The sequence below is a fragment of the Mobula hypostoma genome, chromosome 16, assembly GCF_963921235.1.
Source record: "Mobula hypostoma chromosome 16, sMobHyp1.1, whole genome shotgun sequence".
NCBI classification, from domain to species: domain Eukaryota; kingdom Metazoa; phylum Chordata; class Chondrichthyes; order Myliobatiformes; family Myliobatidae; genus Mobula; species Mobula hypostoma.
This window is the reverse complement of record NC_086112.1, coordinates 32696737-32701635: the sequence shown is the minus strand read 5'-3', so window position 1 is coordinate 32701635 and position 4899 is coordinate 32696737. Positions and strand designations below refer to the sequence as shown.

Sequence of the window (4899 nt, the reverse complement as noted above, 5' to 3'; positions counted from 1 at the left end):
AGATAAATAGCAATGGTGAATCCAGACCAAATACCTTATTTTGGGAAGAAATTGGCTACAGGAAAGTCCTAGTGGATGAACAGTGTGATTTATACTGATTACACAGTCAATGATTTTTATCATTGCTAATAGGCCACAAAGACATTCTACAATATATTTTAATAAAAAACATGATTTATTTAGTTAGAATTCCTCACACTATTTCTAAAATTGTACATGAGCAGTGGTAAAGCAGAAATAAGAAAATGAGAAAAATGATGCTCATCACTAGAGAGTATTTGTTTGACAAGAAACACTTGAGCTGATATCATTTCACGTCACCCCATCTACCATATAAATCAGCTTTTTAGTGAGCATTTTCATTTTAACACATTTGTTTCTTGGCCCAGATGATAAATTTAATATTTCACCCATGCCAGATTCCTTCTGCAGTGAGGCTTGAACTTTCTTTAATTAGCAATTGGCTCTCTCCCTTTCAATGTACTTTATTTTTAAATGAAATTCCACTACTATATAGATGCTCTTTTCATATTTGTGACTGGTTGCAGTGGGAATGGGTGCATTTTAATACAGGGACGATTCATGCAGCATGTTGAAGCAAATGGGAACACATACAAACACTTTGTGGCATAAAGGTTAAATTGTAAAAAGAAGTGGAATGAGCTGCACCATGCTGATAATCAAACATCAACTCCACAGTGATTAGACAGCACCGTTCTTGCCTGTGGCCTTGTCACAAATGTGTTTTGATGACAGACTGGAGGATGAATATACAGGAAGATATAGCCTGGCTGGAGTAAAGTGAATGTCAGGCAGAGATGATCTGCATTCCTTGTGGTAATGAAATACCCAAGTCTACCTCCTTCAAAGATAATAGTGCACGTAGCTTAATGGTTTTGTGTGCACTGCAGAACATTTCAGCACTTTCTCACAAAGTGGTCAGTCTTAAACTTCTTGCCACCTTGCTCTGCTATTCAAATTGTGTGGTTTTTTTTGCCTTTAACATTTCCACAAATCTGTTGCTACTTGCTTTGTTTTTCCTACTAACTTAGTGAAGATAGATTGGTAGCCTGAAAAATATAGTTAATTATTTATTATGTTACTAGAAAGGGGCTTAACTTTGTTAACTTGTGCATTCCATGAATTTGCAGTCACTTCTGTGAGTTGTGTTTTTTAGATTTACTTTGTTATTCCCTTGAAAGTGTTCCTTTGTTGTAAAATGACTATTCAGAGAAAAGAGGAAAAAATCTAATTACATTGCTGTTTGTCATATATTTTAGTTTCAGAGCTCCCTTTCTGGTTCAGTACCTTATTGCAATGTGTATCATAACAATACAGACCAAGGCAGTTCCAGTATTTGTTCTTCACCGAGATGAATGTATCTATGACTTTTATCTTGTGATCAATTTAAGCTCCTCATTGCTATCCAAGTTCATTTGCTGCAAAATATGGGCATGTGGGCCTCAGGATTAGAAACAAAGGATGATGCACCAAATATTCACATGCACAGATGAAGTTGAAACTGCACAAATGAACTGCAACTCCTTTGGGGCAAACATACTTATTTTTGGTTGGTAAACTTCTATTGGATTCTATATGCATTGCTTACACAAATTGAGCTGCAGCTGTGCTTATGCTGCAGAAAGTAGTAATATCCGTACAAAATGTGGTCTCTTCCACATTGCTCCCCAATAGGTTTCAGACTGCTTTGCTATTCTTTTTCCATGAAACATACCTATTTCCATTTTCATCACCATTTCAATGGACAGCAATGAGGTTCCTAACCTTCTTGTCTAGCCCAGAGTTACAAATGCATTGATTCCACTGAAAATCATTCCTTGACAGGTTTGTACTCTCCTTCCCTGGATGCCACCCAGGCAGAGAGAACAATACTTTATCTGAATGGATTCATAAATAATTTTAATACTGAATTCTCTTTCACTGTGCACTCATTCTGATAAAAAAAAAACTGCAGATGTGCTAGAGAGAATTAAAGTTCAGGTTGATGGCTGGGATAGCAATCAAATAGACTGTTTTGCCTTGAATATTATCAAATTGTTTGGCTGCCATTGGAGCTAATTTTACCTAGGCAAATGAATAGTTTTGCATCATATTCCTGACATGCTTTGTAGGTGGTGCAAAGGATTTGGAGTTTGGAGAGATGAGCCATTCATCATTGGTTATTCAGCCTCTGACCCTGGCACAGGACTTAATGTGGCTTATTCAGTTGAGATTCTGGTTAGTATGGTGACCCAAGAAGTTGAGAATGCACATAACAATGGTAATACCATTTAATGTCAAGGGAAGTTGCCTGAGATGTTTGCAGCACAGATGTTATGCATGATTAATGCATCTGTGTGCTTCACTTCTTCAAAACAGATTCCAGGTTATCAGTGCCATCCCAAAATGCTGCTTCTCTTTGAGCATTCAGGAACTCCCACAGTTTGAGAATTCTTTGATAAACACCTCCATTGCAACTGTGTTCTTGACATGAGTGTAGACTTCACCCCACAGCAAGCTGTCCCATTCAGTCTTCAGTCTTATCATATCCCGGCCGAGAAACTACATGGTCTTAGGAGCTGGAATATTCCTGCTGAAATTTAGCAACTTGGCAGAAAGAAACTGCAACGTGACTGAGACATGAATCCTTCAGTCACCTTCTTTGTGAAGAACGGACTTCTTTTCTCAAGGTCTGGGCATCATTGACAATGCAGACATTGATGATGCATCCCCAGTCACCTTTGAGAAGGTAGTGGTAAATCAACTTCTTGAAGCATTGCAGTCATTCTGGAGATGGTATCCCATACTACTGATGTAGTAGTAAAGGCTGCAGTGATTTAGATCTAGGGAGTAAGAAGGAAAGACAATATGTATCTAGGAATGATGTACTATCTGGAGGAAAACCTCTGAGTCTGAAGCCCCTGATTTTCTTGGTGATAGAAAGCACAAGTTGGAGTAGGACTGAGCTATGTGAGTGACAGTGGGCATTTTAAAGATATGCACTGCAACACTGTGGAGAGAAATTTTATTCAGTCTGGGATACCAATCAAGTTGGTTCCTTTGCCTTGAATATTATCAAATTTCTTAGCTGTCACTGGAGCTACATTTATCCAGGCAAATGAATAGTTCTGCATTATACCCCTGACTGGTACCTTGCAGATTGTGGAAAGAATTTGGACTTTGGAGAGATGATCCACTCATTATCGGATATACAGCATCTGACTCTGGCACAGGAGTTAGGTGGCTGATTCAGCTGAGGTTCTGGACAGTGGTGACTCCAGGATATTGAAAACAGGAATTTTCAGGTGGCTCCGTGGTGCAATGGATAGCACATTGGACTTCTAGCGACTGAAGTGATTCAAAGGTTCCGGGTTCGAGTCCCAGCGGAGTCGAAAACCTTTTTTCGGCACGGACTAGAAGGGCTGAGATGTCCTGTTTCCATGCTGTAATTGTTATATGGAATTAACAATGGCAATACTACTTAATGTCAAGGGAAGGTAGCACAAATGCTCCCTACAATTAATGCTACTGTGCTTCTTTAAAATAAATTTCAAGTTATCATTGCCAACCCAAATGATCCTCCTTTTGAGAAACAACTTGAATATGCCCTCTGTCTGTCTGGTATTCTCTGCCTATTATGCAGCTCAGAAAGTAAAACGTTTGTCTAGACACATGGAGCTTTAGGTCTTCTATACATGTTTTCTGGTCCCATTCTCTTTGCCATATCCAATTATCACATTACTTCGGATTATATCAAGTAAATTAAATTAATTGAAAGCAGGTTTCAATGAGAATGTAGTTCTCATGAGAGCTGAGGCAAGTCATCCACTCTTCACTTCAGTCTGAATGTGTGTGTTTCAGTTTTATTTTCAGCATTCTGTTCTTGGATATTCCTCCTCCAGTCGGTCATTTATGACTCGATCTTTGATCCGATCCATAGCATATGGAATCACTCCTTTCTGTCTTTGCTGTTTAGCATGCAAGCAGTGCTGTGTTCCAGCTTTTAGGCAGGCCTGGCACTGCAGCTGGATTGCCCCTGTCGGAGTCTTCCATCAGCTGTGTGGGGGCATTTGCAGCAGGGTAATAAAAATGACATTGATAGATTTGATCATACTGTATAATCTTTCCTTTATTAGGCGCATATCACTTCAAATTTGGCCATGTTTACCTTCCAGAATCAAACAGATGTTAACATTCATTACGCAGGCTTCACACATGAAAAATGGGAAAGTAACTCATGCTGAAAGAATAATTTTGCCACTGGCAGTCTTTTTTTTCAGGAGAGGACAAAATTGATAGATGTTGCATTCATTATACGTATGGGGGCTGTTTACCCCAAAGCAGATACTGAACTGATTTACCCTCCTGTGCCACTAAGGAGTACATGATGATATTTATGTATATATGCACATTTTATTCCATATCTGTACTTCAATGTCCAATTTTAATATAATTCTTTATTCTTATAATTTTTGAACATTGCTTTTGTTGTATGATGTGCTAACACACCGCAACAAATTCTTAATACATGTATATGGGGAATAAAGTTGATCCCTGATCCTTGAATGGAAGTAGAGATTACAATTTGTATAGAACCCCAGCCTGACTGAGCTTTCACTTGCACTATCTGTATCTGTCTTCAGTAAAAATCCACTTTTGTAAACATCTCTGAAACATGTTTTCATGTGAGTATTTTTTTAGTTCAAACTCTATTAATTTATGAAGCCGACATTTCAAAGGGGACAGGTCAGGGGCCATAGGCAGGAATTTTCATTATGACTTGACAATCAGCAGTTATGTTCAGGAATTCTCCAAAGATTAACCACTTTCAAAAGAGGCTGCTGAAGTGACAAGGGACTGCTCAGGTTGTGAGGGCAAGTCTCTCACAGCTGACCCCCA

At 38.7% G+C, this 4899-nt stretch overlaps 1 non-coding gene across 1 annotated transcript; it reads left to right on the top strand.

The window, feature by feature from the left end:
- Window positions 1-3307: 3307 nt before the first annotated feature.
- Window positions 3308-3392, top strand: trnar-ucu (transfer RNA arginine (anticodon UCU)). The gene is given in 2 exon segments: window positions 3308-3344; window positions 3357-3392. It is a non-coding gene; the product is annotated as a tRNA-Arg (tRNA).
- The last annotated feature ends 1507 nt before the right edge of the window (window positions 3393-4899 follow it).